We start from the raw sequence: 15,334 nt of genomic DNA, 5'->3' as shown, positions 1-15,334 counted from the left end.
CCTACCAACAGTTAAAATAGTTTTTATGCTATGTATATTTTGTCACAATTTGTAAAAATCAAATTATGGGGGCACCTGGGTAGCTCAGTCGGTTAAGTGACCAACTCTTGGATTTGGCTCAGGTCATGATCTCAGGGTGGCTCTGCACTCCTCCTCCTCAGGGGAGAGGAGTCCACTGGAGATTCTCTTCCTCTCCCCCTGCCTCTCCCCCACACATATGTATACTCTTTCTCAAATAAATAAATCTTAAATAAAATTATGATCCCCTATTTACATCAAACCTGCATTAATAAACTCAAAGACATAATTTTTTTATAGATTTTACTTATTTATTTGACAGAGAGAGAGAGAGAGGGAGAGAGAGAGTGAGAGAGGGAACATAAGCAGAGGAAGTGGGAGAGGGAGAAGCAGGTTCCCACAGCAGGGAGCCTGACGATGGGCTCAATCCCAGGACCCTGGGATCATGACCTGAGTCAAAGGCAGACATTCCATGACTGAGCCACCCAGGTGCCCCAAAGATATATATTTTAAAATTAAGTTTCAGTCCTAAAAAACATTTTTGAAAAAGTACAATCATAATTCATTAATTCTGTCTTGGGAAGGCAAATTCAGATTAAAGAAATCCTGAACGGAACATTTCTAAAAGACATATAGCCTTCTTAGAACTTTCCAGCATATACAGCAGTTCAAACTAAACCAACTATTTGTTATGACGACCAGTCCTTCTAGGGCTTGACTGATAATCATAGAAATGAGTTTCAATGAGCATGTCCATTATATTAAATAGTCACCTCTGAAGTACTTCAGTACGATAATCTTTTTTCTTTTTGCAACATTTTTTCTGCCCATTATTTAGGAAGTACTCTCTCATAAAAAGCATTGATATGTTCACCCTCCATTATCACTCACTGTGCATTAATAGGTGAATCAATGATTTCTTGTTTTTTTGCCATATGGAAATAAAGCAAGAGTAGAAGAACAGAAATGAGAAATGAAAGCAGATGATGGAAAAGAGTCTTAACGCTTCAGAGGATAATATGCCAACCCACTTGGATCTCCATATTTTCTCTGACACTCAAAAATATATCCCATATTCCCATAGACTTTTTCTGTGTCCACTGGTACTCTGGATCAAAATCCCATTCCCTGGATGGCTTTTCCTAGTGACAAGCACTGTCCCTCAGAAAGCTCATGGCATGGAGAAGAAAAAGTTATTTTTATTTTACACTCTGAAAGCAAATTTAGACAAGAGGACAAACACAGACCTTCCAATTTTAGAAATCTACATTTGGAACTGGAAGACTAAAGGAGTAATGTAGCAACCAATCTTTTGATCCCTCTAAGAGTAGATTTATTTTCCCTTCCCCTAGGAACCAAGTAACTGTTACAGGTTTGCTTTACTGATCTAGCAAAAAATATATTTGAATACACTTACAAAATTTTTTTTAAAAGAACAAGAAATAGAGAATCTATTCCAGGAAAACTTTTGATAAAATAATGCTCTCAATAATAGTAGCAATTAGAATTATAACTTACAAGCCTGGGGCTTCCACACAGATCTCAACCTTCATTCTAACCAGCACATATGTGGCGACAAAGGAGACGGACGCCACTGATGGGAAAGTACACCTCAGAACCTGTCTTCCGCTGGCCTAAAAGCTTGCTAAGGAAAAGAGGTCAGAAGAGTGTGAACAGCCCCACGCAACTGGTTAGGACCAAGATCCTGACTCCTTTTCTGCTGTCCTTCTTGGGGCATGAAGCAAGCTTGTATCGTTCCTTATCATAGAAGCTGATAGTCTCACAGTAAACATAAAAGACTCTAAACGCTGAATCAATCCATTGGAAAGGGGCCTGTGTGCTCTTTAGCATACAGGATATAGCCTTTGAAACAGCTGTGTCAAATATGGAAAGTTTTTTTTTTAATTGCAAAATAATTTATTTAAATTAAAGCACTTACATGTATACTGAAAATCTCTAATAGAAGTTTTTCCATTTTCATAAAGTGGATGGGTAATTATTTATTATCAGCTTAAGCTGCTAAGCTGCCTTACAAAAGGAATTTATTTATAGTTAATGAGCTATTGATAAAGTCTAAGATGCCTCACCAAAAAAGCACTACTTTCCGATAATATGAACAAAATAACAGCACATATCAACTCTTCTTCTGACAATGACCCCACATATCAGGAGAAAATCATAAAGAGCAATACATTCATGGTCCCTGGCTCTGAGGAGATGACAGTCTAACAGAAAGATCCTGGCAAGTGGGAACCTAGAACACAAGCAGAATAACAACGCAAACAATGGAATAACACACACACCGTGTGATATGTGTCAACGTATAAATGGAAAAAAATTACTTGCACAACTGTCAAAACTATGTGAAAATGATATATTCTAAAAAAGCGCTACATGAAGTCCCAGAAATCAACTTCTCAGTAGCGCAACAGATGATAAAATGTAAGCATTTCCTCAGTGAAGATCAGCCAGTTTCCTGCAGGAATAAGTGTTTTTCATAGCTTTCTTCCTTTTTCACCAATGGAAGTTCCTGTTCGAGCACAAAAGATTTAAGTGTGTAGCCATCTTTCTCTATTTTTGAGTTCTGTTTTTCAATTCTAGTAAAAGTTCCAAATAGACGAGTTCTAGGGTTTTAGGTAAATTTAGGGGGTGCAACTTCACAGCCTGTCATGTCCTACATCTGTGCTACAGCAAAATAAATTCAAGAAACCTCTGAAGTTACAGAAGAGCTAAATGTTACTCTCATCGATTTCTTCTATACCTACTCTGACGAGCTTTTTAAGACTGAACAGATGCTACACCTCTGACTTTGACACCAAATATATTTCCAAGGTCCAGACACGCCTCCAAGACAGGCTCAGCCTCAAAACTTTATAAAGAAAAATACACTTTTTTTTTTTAAAGATTTAATTCATTTATTTGAGAGAGAGAGCGAGCAGGAGTGTGCACACACAAGCCAGGGGAAGGGCAGAGGGAGAAGGAAGAGCGGACTCCCCACTGGGCATGGAGCCCGATGCTGGGCTGGATGCCAGGACCCTGAGCCACCCAGGCGCCCCTAAATAAAAATACACTTTAAAACTACTGCACCAGTTCTATGGTATAAGTACTGCAAAGAAACAAAGTTTCAGAGATTTACTGAGATACTGATACTTTACTGCCCGGGCTGCTGCAATAGCTGTCATCCACTTCTCTTTTCTGCAAGCTTACCTTACTAGAAGAATGAAGGGGAATGTCCTGAATATTTGACAAATTCCACAAAGACAAAGGGCTCCAGAACGCCACATTCTCCAAAAGAGTTTATGCCATCCTTCACAAAGATGCAGATGCACAGGTGACAAGGCAATCCTCCTACCTTCATTTAAAACAGACTGAGGTTTTAGAATTTCCGAGCACTCTGCCTCATCACTTTTGTTCAAATGTATTACTCACTGGAGAGGACATCTGTCCCTTCCCAATTGCCAGTAAGTTACTTTACTTGAAACACAATTTGCAATTATGGCCTCTAGAAGCAATTCTTTATCCCCATCATCCAGGGGCTACTCTCATTTCATTACACAGAAGCTTTAGGCAATTCTAGGACATAGGGAATCTGACAGCTCATTGTAAGTGAAGAAATAATTCAACTGAGGCCAAGTGCTCAGGTTAGAAAAGCAAACAACCCAAGTGGCAATAGTATTAGCAGAAAAAAAAATTTTTTAAAGATATCCAGGGTTGTAAAGCTGACTGTAATCTTATAGAAGCACTGCTTTCATGATACACTTCTATTTTTAAAAGGAAACCAGAAAAGAAAATTTCATGACTTGAAATAATTTCTGTAGTTTTGTTCTTCATCGCACCAAACAGACAAAGCTGTGTAAAACAGATCAAGTAAAAATAGATGGGTCAAAAGTCTGAAGAAATGGATAGAACATAGTAATACATGATTTTATTTTTCTATTGTGTTCAAGGCTGGAATAGAGGGATCCAAGCTCAAATCCATTTATGGTATCATGAACCTTTCCTATGTGAAAAGCTCTAATGTGATTTCATCTACTAGTCTCTGCCATGTTAGAAGTATCAAACAGGGCACCTAGATAGCACAGTAGGTTAAGTGTCTGCCTTTGGCTCAGGTCGTGATCTCAGAGTCCAGGGACTGAGCCCCACATCGGGCTCCCTGCTCAGCGGAGAGTGTGCTTCTCCCTCTGCCCCTCACCCTGCTCATGCTCTCTTTCTCTCACTTCCTCTCTCAAAAAAAAAAAAAAAAAAATATTTAAAAAATAAAAATAAATAATCAACCATACCCTGCGATGGCCTAAAGCCAAATTAAAATTCCAGCAGCAGACAGGCAGACCCATACTGTATTCATTCAATAAATGTTTACTGGATGTCCACTAGGTAAAAAGGACACAAAGCCAACACTGCAACCCCCTCCTGGACCCTAGCAGGACTTACACGGAGTCAGAGGAGTCTAGGCACATAAACAGATGTTCACCAGAGGGGCCACTGCTCTGATGGGAAGGTGTGAATGCCATGGGAACACCAGAATCTGGAAGTGTCAACTACCTGCGAAAAGCCAGGCAGGGAACAGTGAATATGTATACGTCAGATGGAAGAACTGAAAGAAATTCAGCATGGCACTAGCCAAAAAGCTTAGCCTTTATCCTAAGAGCGACATTTAATCACTGAAAGACCTTAAGCAGGGAAGTGATCAGATGTAGGTCTGTTCAAGATTACTTTGGCTGAACGTAGAGAGCAGATGGGGATGAAGGAAAAGAACTCAGGGGGAGCCTAAGGTGGCTGCGGTAAGGCAGGAAAGAAAACAGCCTGAACCAAAGAAATGGAAATGGAGCAACCTGGACAGGAGACAGACTCAAGAGGATTCTGTAACTGACTGACTGGGAGGAAAGGAGCTGAATAAGGGAAAGCGAGAACCAAGCGTTACACCCAGCTGCTCAGCAGAAGTAACTGAGTACAGTAGTGCCACTCACTAGGACAGAGAATACAGCCAATTCCAGAAGGGAGAATGAGGAATATTCCCCTGGACATGGTAAGTTTAGCTACCTATGGGAAATCAGAGTGGATATGTCCAATAGGTAGATTTACACATCTGAAGATCAAGAAAGATCTGGATTGGAGATCTGGAAATTCGGCATGAGATCACCCAGGGAAAAGTGTATGGATTAGGGAGAGAGCAGGATCTTGGAAAGAACTCTAAGAAAGTCCAACAGCCCAGAGACAAGGAATACCCCTGCAGAAGAGACTGTGAAGGAATAGGAGGATTAGGAAGAAAACCAGCAGAAAACAGTGTCATGGAAGCCTAGGGACATGAGTATCACACAAAGGAGGTAGTGCCAAGCTCTAAAGCTGCTGAGACCAAACAAGGTAAGGACAAAGAAAGGTCCACTGGATTAACAAGAATCATTCGCAACTTCCACAAGAAGAGTTCCGGTGAAGCTGTGGGTGGACACGGCCAAACTGCATCAGGTTGAGGAGCATGCGAAAGGCAAGGAAAGGAAACAATGAATATAAAGAAACTGTTCACTAAGTTTGACTGTGAGGGAAAAGAGAAATAGGCAGTAAATGTAAAATGGGCTGGAGCTGAAGGACATATTTTGGATGATCTCTGTTTTAAACATATTAGAGATCTAAAAATATTCGTTTTAACAATTTATTTTCAAGTAATTTCTACACTCAATATGGGGCTTGAACTCACAACCCTGAAATCAAGAGCCACATGCCCTTCGGACTGAGCCAACCAGGTGCCCCCAGAGACTGAAAAATGTTTAAATGTTAATGGGAAGGAGCCAGTAGAGAGAAAGATAAGGACATGACATAACCACTAAATAAGGTTTCTGAGACAGTAACAAGAAGTGGAATCTGAAGCACAGGTACAAGACAAGCTGTAGAAGGGGGGAGAGTCTTCTGCGAAAACACAAGAAAAGAAAAGGATAGATATGGATGGAAGTGAGTTTCAAGGTCGGGGCACCAGAAGTTGGAAGCTATTTCTTTTTCTCTTCTTCTCTTCTCTTTCTCTACCCCTACCTCTACGTTTTTCACTTCCACCAGCAGTTCATGAGGATTCCAACTTCCCCACATCCTCGCCAACACTTATTATTGTCTTTTTTATTATAACCATCTTAGTGGGTGTGAAGAAGTATCTCACTGTGGGTTTGATGTGCATTTGGGGCCATTCTCTTCTGAGGTCAACTTTTTTTCCCTGGGAGGAAAGACGACTAAATAGAGGAACCTACAGAGGTGCTAAGACAGAGCCCAGTGGAAGTTGGAAACCTTAAGTCTGTAGAAGTACCCATCTGATCTCCTATGAGTTTTTCTTCTCCAGTGAAGTGTCTGTTTTTCTTAAACTGATCTAAGCAGACTTGGAATGGGAAGTTGCTCATTTAAACATAATGAGACGGGGCGCCTGGGTGGCTCAGTGGGTTAAGCCTCTGCCTTCAGCTCAGGTCATGATCTCAGGGTCCTGGGATCGAGCTCCGCATCAGGCTCTCTGCTCAGCAGGGAGTCTGCTTTCCCCTGTCTCTCTCTGCCTCTCTGCCTACTTGTGGTCTCTGTCAAATAAATAAATAAATAAATCTTTAAAAAATAAAATAAACATAATGAGACAAGTGCTCCTGAACAATAAGATCATCTGCTTGTTGAAAGTCCCATAATAGACACATTTGAAATGACAGTCTGCATAAGATTCACTCTTCTTGACCTTGAGAACAAAGCACCTCACAAACATCTGTTCACTGCAGCAGGTCTTACATCTGTACCGTATGTATTTACAACTACAATCATGGTACTAAATCCATCAAATGGCAAACTGCAAGAAAACACCACATATCCATCAGCTCAATAATGGGTAATTCCTTTAAAACATGTTAACTGATTTTTGATGCAACCAGTGAAAGATATTGTCACACCATTCAGTGAAACTAATTCAGTAGGTATATCCTTACGGAATAAGGATATAAAGACTGAATAATTTAGAGACTTCTAAGAGTCTAGAGACTTCTAGAGACTAAGGCACACTACTGCATATGCTGACCTCAATTTTGTGCTCACAGATCATATCTTGGGACTGACTTATATGTGAACCAGATTTACACCATAGATTTTATGACACAAGGTGCTGAGCTGTTGTCTCAATCATGTTTTGCTGACTAACATACAATCCCAAAACTCAGTGGCTTAAACAGAGAGCTGTTTGTTATTTCTTTGAATTCTGTGCTTTGAGTAATTCAATTGAGGCTACTCATGAGGGAGGCAAAGGGAGCTTAAGTAAGGCTGAAAAGGGCCTCACTCACATAGCTAGGCCACTGCGGGTGGTTTCTCCTAGATTTACATGGAGCAGCCAGACACTCCATCTCTTTGATGGAAGGTACAGCAGTCAAGCATAGGGGGAGGAACTGTTGGCAGTGATCTTGGAAACACTTCACCACACCTGTTAACAATGTTACTAGATGTTTCCACCATACTATTTGGGTTCATGACTGAAGCACTAGAACTGGATAGACTTTGTTCAGCTCCAAAACTAAAACTTCTTAAGCATTGAAAAGGACATCTCAGCAAAGATACTCTTGCCCCTGTGGAATGCTAATCTCAGGGAAGCCACGGAATCTTCTTTTCTGGGGTTGTGGAAAGTATAGATACCATCTTTTGGGAATGGCCTGAGTATAGTCTTTCCCAAGTGAAATTCATTATCTCCTCAAGTCCTTTCACACTTTATGATTTGTTAGGTATGCATGAGTATGATCTCATTTATTGAAATCTAACACTAAAAAAAAATAGAGATATCCCCAGCTATTTCAACTCTTGATATTCAAACTCCATCTAAACTCCAAATTATCTAAAAAGATCTGGCTAAGTTCCTCAATACTCAAACGTTTGCTATTGGCTCTCCTAGACTCAGTATAAGCTAGATTTGGATATCACATTATCTCTTTTGACCGGAAATCTCACTATCTGAACACAGCAACCCAGCAAATTTGTATAGTAAAAAGGATGTATGTCCCAAAATATTAAATGCTGTTATCTTCAGATGACATAATTACAGGTGATGTACATTCTTTTTTATGCTTCTGTAGTTTCTAAATTTTCTTTCATTGTTTCCTGGCAAGATTAGAAAAAAAAAAAGTCTATATTGTGGACTTACTATACTTGGAAATTTTAAAACATTAAGTCCATACTGTGGGTCAAACACATAACTGACTTAGATAATCACTTGATTAATCACTTGATTAACTGACCTCCTCTATGAAATATATTCTGGTTAAACTCAAACAACATTCATCATATGCCTCCTGTGCATTCCTCAACATGTACACAATATGTAACATTTTTAGGGTTTTTTTTTAAACCACAGAATATCTTTAAAAATATCTAGAATCCTTGAGCATCCACACCTTATCTATCATGTATGAATTACTGTTTAATGTAGTACACACAGAAAAAACAGAATAATAATAATGGTCTTTGATTTCCTTTCAGTTTCGTCTTCCCCACACTGACTTTCAGATAAAGGAAGACACTGTCTCAGACTTCCCAGCTTGAACTGATTAATAAAATGAAGCCAACGGTCTTGCTAGAACATATAGGCACTCTTTATTTTTAAAAATTTAAAATAATATTTTTTAAGCTGCAAACTTGATAGCTTTTTAAGGCTAGTTGCTTTCTAAATTCCCAGAATTTGATCATTTTGATCACACCCATACAAAAATCACTGTAGAAGAAATCTCTTTAATGATTAATATCCTTCCTCTTCTTCTAGAGGGAAGAAGAAACAGGACCTGTCCAGAAGTACTTAATAAATAGACTGGTATTCCCACAACGGATTAAAAGATACCCATCTCACAGTTTAACTGCTATATTAACGGAATGGAAATGCACAGTTACCTACTCAACCCTGAAAGCACTTTAAAGAGGTGAAATTCACCTTGTGCTCAGTTCAAATGGATACTTTGTAAAGTTTAAAGCACATTATAAACTGCCCTCAGGGTTAGCTCATTTTTCCACTCCCTTCAGCATGATACACTCAGTGTTTTGATGTTACTACCCCACAATGCATAACAGTCTGAAAATCTTTCTGTCTCCAAGAACTATATTCCCCCCAACACAGGCCAAAGTCAGATAAGACTTTGAATCTGGTTTTTAAGCAGTATTATAATATTGCTTTATAAAACTGTAATTCCCAGCTGCAAAGATGACATCGGAATGTCTCGCATGCAAACAAATATACACAAAAAGCCACTTATGAGAGAGGAGAGCATGCCTCGATGGTCATCGCCTATAAAATAGAGTAGGTAGCATACCCGAGGCAGGACAAGAGAAATATTTCCCTCAGTTCGCCGCACTCCTGGATAAAGGTCCCTAAGTGCATGCCCCTTCGCGGAAACCGTGTTGTGGGAGAAAGGGAAACGGTGGAGAACACGGTTTGTGACACCACTACCCTGTGGAGGTGAAGGAGGAGATGGAACGATCTCGGGAAGGGCCGAGTGAGGATGGGGAGGAGAGTCGGAGGGGAGGTCTTTTCTCAGCAAAACAGCGCCGAGAGCGGTAAGAGGCTTCAGCTGGGAGCAAAGCCGCGGCCAAAGAGCTCAAAAAAGGGAGCCGGGAAAACTTTCGCCAGCCTCCCCCCAAGCCTTTCTCTCCGCCTCGGAAGAAACGCCAGCAGAGATGCCAACGGTGCCTTGTCTGGCGGCGCAGACATCGGCCGGGACACAGCGCCCCGCGGACCCGCCGCCGGGGGGCCGGGAGCCCGGGGGCTCGGGGGCCCCGGGGGCCGAGGCCCGCAGCCGAAGGGAGGGAGCGGGTAGAACGGGACGCGCCAGCCCGGCCCGTCGGGAAGGGAAGCAAGCAGAGGGGCAGGGGCGGAAGCGGCCCCCGCGAGCTCGGGCCCGAGCCTCACCGGCTACCTGGGACGCCAAGCCGCTGTCTCACGCCGTCCCGCCGGGCCCAGCCGTGGGAATCTCCGAAGCTCCGCGGGCCGGAGAGTCGCCTGCGAGCAGCTGCCCCGACGCCGGGCGAAGGGGAGGAGCGGGGGGCGGACGCCAAGGGCCGGGCCGCCGGGTCACGTGGCTGGGCCGCCTCACGTGACGTCCACGCCGCGCGCGGGGCGGCCCCGGGCTTAGCCTCCTGACAGGCGGGGGCTGCGAGCGGGTGTTTCTGGGCTCCAGGGCGGGGGTCTCTGAGGAGAGTCGCGGTGGAGCTCGGTGACCGCCGAGACTCGCAGGCTCTTGTCTCAGGGAGCCATGGACGCTGGAGGGGCTGGTTCCCGCCGCACTCCCCGATGGTTGGTTGAGCCGTGGGTTCGGCCGGCCAGCCTCCCCGAGGGACCCAGGACGGAAAAGCGACTGGAAACTGCTCTCCCCGCCCCGTGGCACGCCCTGCTCCCTCTGGGCTCCCCAGGTGGTGCTGCTGGGGACAAAGGGTTTCGGAGGAGAGGCTCGCTTAACTCCAGAGATGTCTCCCCCCGCCCTTTCCTACCTGTCCGAGAACAGCTGCGCTAGGCCAGAGGGTAGGGAACGTGGCTGGTGCCCCGGGATCAGGAGGAGGGAGGGAGGGAGGCATAGGGCCCAGGTGAGGAAAGGAAGGCAGACCTACCGCGGAAGCATGCCCCCGGGGTGGTAAGGGACCTAGGACAGCAAATGACCCAACCCTTTTCTTAACTATAAATTGTAAACTGAGGCCGGGGTTGCTTTATGCTGCTCCAGTGTGTCATCTGTTGAGACTGCAATCATCTTTATAAAGTACTGTATGTACAGCCTTTTGAAAACTCCAGTTGGCTCCATAAGCCACAGGACAAAGTCCAAACTTACCGGCATAACTTTCTAAGCAATCTTGTTCAAACTTACCTTTCCCACTTGAACTCCCGTGAATGAACAGAAAAACATTTCCAAGTATCACCAAACAACTCAGTTAATCCACTAGAAGAAGGCTGCTTTTTCGCATCTTCTGACACTTGCTCAGCAGTGCTCTAGGCTCTGGCTCCAGAGAATTCCCGATTTCCTTGACTACTCAACTTTCATTGGATTACTGTTTCCCTAAATTGCTTTACTCACCTTTGCAGTCATTCATTCCTCCACCACTCTCTCTAGTCACTACCGCTTCCTGCTTAAATAAAATCAGAGTCAGACAGTACTTAAAGCATTATAACAGATTTTATTCAGAAACTATTACAATAGTGCGATCAAACCCAATTGTATACTGAAGTCTCTTTTCTCCTATTGCCAATAGTTCCTGAATAAAATCTGCTTTACTGCTCTAACTATTGTGGGGTTCCGGTTATCTTTAACAACAGCCCTAGGTACTCATCAGTCTCCTACTCATCTTTCAAAATCCAGATCAAATACCACCTACTCTTATCTTCCTTCTCTGCATCCTCCTCCCTGTTTCAACAGCTTCAGCAACTGAAATTCATTCAGACGGTGTCTGCAGTAACTTCTTCGTGATTTCCTGGCAACTATATATTCTGATACATAAGTCTCATACTGCCTAGAAATGTACTGTACCTTTTGTATAAGAGGTGAATTGTCTATTGCTATCTTCTTCCTTAGATTATGAAGTCTTTGAAACAGGACTTCTGGGCTTAATACAGTGCCCTCAAAATCCCCTGAGTGAAGGTCAATATGGTAAACCCTCCGTAGCCACTGAATAAAGCGGTACCACCAAGGTTGTAACAGTCAGTGGATTTACTAAAAATTCTTTGAGCTTACTTTGTTAAAAAACAAACAAACAAACAAACAAACAAACCCATACACAAAAACTGAAGTCAGTTTCTTTAAGCTACTGATCAAAAGAGCTTCTGTAAAACATTCGTTTGAGAAAAGTATTGAGGTTTGGGGTTTGAGTCATCAACTATTTCCTGAGCTCTCACTGCTTATCATGTGCTAGATGCTATACTTGGAACATCTTTAAGGATAAAAGGTTGGGTAAGATGTGGTTGCTGATCTCAAGGAATATGGAGTTTGTTTCATTATTCCAGTACAGCGTGAAAAGTATGCCAGGTGAACGCGAAGGAAGCACCACTGTTAGAAGGCCAGGAAAAAAACTTCCTGGGAAAATGTATTTGGAGGACATGTAGTAGTTAGATGGAAGGGAGAGAAAGGCCTTCCAGAAGAGAGAACAGTGTGTTCAAAGGTAGGAAGGCATGAAACAGTATTATTTATTTAGGAACAGTGAGCAACCCTATATAGCTGGAATTGGCGACCTCATTTACCTCTGGGACAAAGGAAACCTAATTGGTTAACATTGCTGTACTTGAAAGACTGATCTATTTATTAGTATTAGTGTTATTTATTGCATTAACTTTCCTTCAGACAAATCATAGACTCTCAACCTAAAATTGGCCTGTGGACTAGTGCTAGGTGATTTTTTTTTTTTAAGATTTTATTTTTTTATTTGACAGAGATCACAAGTAGGCAGAGAGAGAGAGAGAGAGAGAGAGAGAGAGGAGGAAGCAGGCTCCCTGCTGAGCAGAGAGCCCGATATGGGGCTCGATCCCAGGACTCTGGGATCATGACCTGAGCCGAAGGCAGAGGCTTTAACCCACTGAGCCACCCAGGCGCCCCAGTGCTAGGTGATTTTTTAACTTTTTTTTTTCAACTTCAAAAGCTCTGTGTCATTGTTATCTAAAAGTAGCAAAATTACTTGTTCCAAACAAGATTATTTTAGAGCACTTTAAACTACTGGGCAAAATAACTCAATTGACAGGTAGTGCTTTAAGGAAGAAACTGGATTCTACCCAGTTTCTACCCAGTGGGGAGGGAGACCCCTCTTAGTGTTCATGCTAAGACAGGACTATGCTTGCAAAAAGTATCTGTCAAGAGCCTAATGAGTGGTGCCTGGGTGGCTTAAGCATCTGCCTTCGGCTCAGGCCATGATCCCAGGATCAGGCTCTCTGCTTGGGGAGTGGTCTGCCTCTCCTTCTCCATCTGCTCATCCTCTCTCTCTTGCTCACTGTCTCAAATAAATAAATGAAGTCTTAAAAAAGAAAAACACCACCCCAATGAAATACAGTTAGTGTAAGCTTTAAGGTAGAGTGGGACGTAGGAGAACAATTCTAATTACAATTGGGAGGTTCAGAATTTCATTTTAAAAGTAACGTCTTGGGTGCTCAGTTGTTAAGCATCTGCCTTTGGCTCAGATCATGAACCCAAGTGTCCTGGGATCGAGCCCCACATCAGGCTCTCTGCTCAGCCGGGACCCTGCTTCTCCCTCTGCCTGCCGCTGCCCCTGCCTGTACTCTCTCTGTGTCAAAAAAATAAAATTAAAAAAAAGTAATCTCTCACTAAATGGAAAATTAGAACATCATCTTTTGTTTGCTCCCCTTTCCTCCAGTGTGCTCTTCTGTGAGTCTCAGTTTGGCCAGATGTGGATCAGCAGATTCAGTGCCACTTCATTCAGCGGGACTAGCTAACACTTGATGGCACACCTCTTACACAATCTTCTTTGTCAAAAAAATCTTCTGAAGGTCCCTTAGGCAGATACTTGTTTTTCATAGGCCACTGGAAAATTCTTAATGTTGGGCAAGCAAAACTAAAAGAGATTTCAGTTACTTCTTCAAAGATTTAAATATTAGTTCTTCTGAGAGAATAAAAACAGCTGGGAGCACCCAGATTGTCTCCACCTTTTCCTTTCTTGTGATTGATCAAGACTGAGAGAAACAAGCCAGAGAATGAGGCACCTGGGTGACTCAGTTGGTTGAGCATCCGACTCTTGGCTCAGGTCATGATCTCAGGATCGAGGAATTGAGTCCTGCATCAGGCTCCATGCTCAGTGGGGAGTCTGCCTGAGATGCTCTCTGTCCTTCTCCCTGCTCATGTGCACTCACTCTCTCTCTCTTGCTCAATAAATAAACAAAATCTTAGAAAAAAAAATGAAGCAAGAAAAACATCAACTCTTGTAACAGCTAAATAGGAAATATTTATGTCCCTATATAAGATTGCTTCCCTGTTTAGGTAATACGCAGTTGTAATACACAGACATCTGTCCTGACAGCTGCAAAAACAATATAATTACTTTGAGAGTCGAGGATGGCATAGGATTTTAAGTGATTTTATAGATTCTACAAAAATATAGAATCTACCTAGAAAGAGATTCCACCTTGATTTTCTTTTTTTTTTTTTAAGATTTATTTATTTGAGAAAGAGGGAGTAAGGAGTGAGGGTGGGGAGGGAGGGGGCAGACAGAGAGGGAGAGAGAGAGAATCCCAAGCAGACTCCCTGCTGAGCAGGGAGCAGAGGAAGGTTTCCTGTCGTCTCACAACCTGGAGATCATGACGTGAGCTGAAATCAAGAGCTGGACACTCAACCAAACACCAGTTGATTTTCCATTAGCTTAACTGAACAGGTAAACATGATCAGTCACAATTAGTTTTACAACTTCAATTATTATCAACCAAACTACTTTGGGGATAATTTCTGCTCTTATGGCTGGGATAAATAAACATGAAACAGGGAAAGGAGAAGATTGAGCAAAATGGTAATGGAGAATTGGAAAAGAATGTTTATGCTAATTCCATTTTTCTATCACCCCAAGAACACATAAATAAGCAAACAGGTGTCTTAGCACTGGATAGGTAGTAAAGTACTCTGCGGGTTGATTTCTTCCCCTGCACTGAGGCCGATGCTATGCTGAACAGGTGACATAAAGACATAAACCTACTCTGTTCCCTAGATCAGGCGTGAGACCCTCTGAAGCACAGCACTTGTTGTGTGTACGATACTTCTACGTAAGACCACCTTCTGCATAAAACCGATCCAAGACACTCTGTTTAGAGTTACTTCCTTGTCCTTGGTCAGATGAAAGAGCTTGTTAATATAGAACCCCTGCACCGTCCACCTGAACTAACAGTGCTGTATTTACTTTATTCATCAGCAGGGGTGCTGGGGCCACCTTCATCTAGCTATGGCAGCACCATCAGGAGCAACATGGTTCATTAGGAAGTCACCAGCTTCTGGAGGAGTTATGAGGTCTTTTATCTTCCATGGAGCTAGATTTTTGGCTGCAATGGACTCTGAAGCAGGACTGATCCTCTGGGTATTAGTATGTATCTTTTTTTTTTTAATTTGTTTATTTGACAGAGAGAGATCACAAGTAGACAGAGAGGCAGGCAGACAGAGAGGGAGAGAGAGAGAGGGAAGCAGGCTCCCTGCTGAGCAGAGAGCCCGATGCGGGACTCGATCCCAGGACCCTGAGATCATGACCTGAGCTGAAGGCAGCGGCTTAACCCACTGAGCCACCCAGGCGCCCCAGTATGTATCTTGATGACTTCCTGCAGTGATACTAGGGTGATGATGGGGGTAGTGGGAATATTCCCAGATGGGGTTAACTTCAT

At 42.7% G+C, this 15,334-nt stretch overlaps 1 protein-coding gene across 8 annotated transcripts in view; it reads right to left on the bottom strand.

The window, feature by feature from the left end:
• The window catches only part of RCBTB1 (RCC1 and BTB domain containing protein 1), a 52,819-nt gene extending 42,776 nt beyond the window's left edge, over positions 1 to 10,043 (bottom strand). For 2 of the 8 annotated variants that reach the window (XM_047723367.1, XM_047723373.1), the window contains exons 1-2: positions 9,912 to 10,039; positions 4,450 to 4,560 (exon numbers count right to left, since the gene is read on the bottom strand). The gene's annotated coding sequence lies outside the window, so the exon portion shown is untranslated. Of the gene's footprint in view, positions 1 to 3,225; positions 3,298 to 4,449; positions 4,561 to 9,904 lie in introns of those variants that run through there. The other 6 variants (XM_047723369.1, XM_047723374.1, XM_047723371.1 and 3 more) reach the window with 4 other exon arrangements.
• Between the last annotated feature and the right edge of the window lie 5,291 nt (positions 10,044 to 15,334).

The sequence above is a fragment of the Lutra lutra genome, chromosome 3, assembly GCF_902655055.1.
Source record: "Lutra lutra chromosome 3, mLutLut1.2, whole genome shotgun sequence".
Classification (NCBI taxonomy): domain Eukaryota; kingdom Metazoa; phylum Chordata; class Mammalia; order Carnivora; family Mustelidae; genus Lutra; species Lutra lutra.
This window is presented reverse-complemented; position numbering and strand designations above follow the sequence as displayed.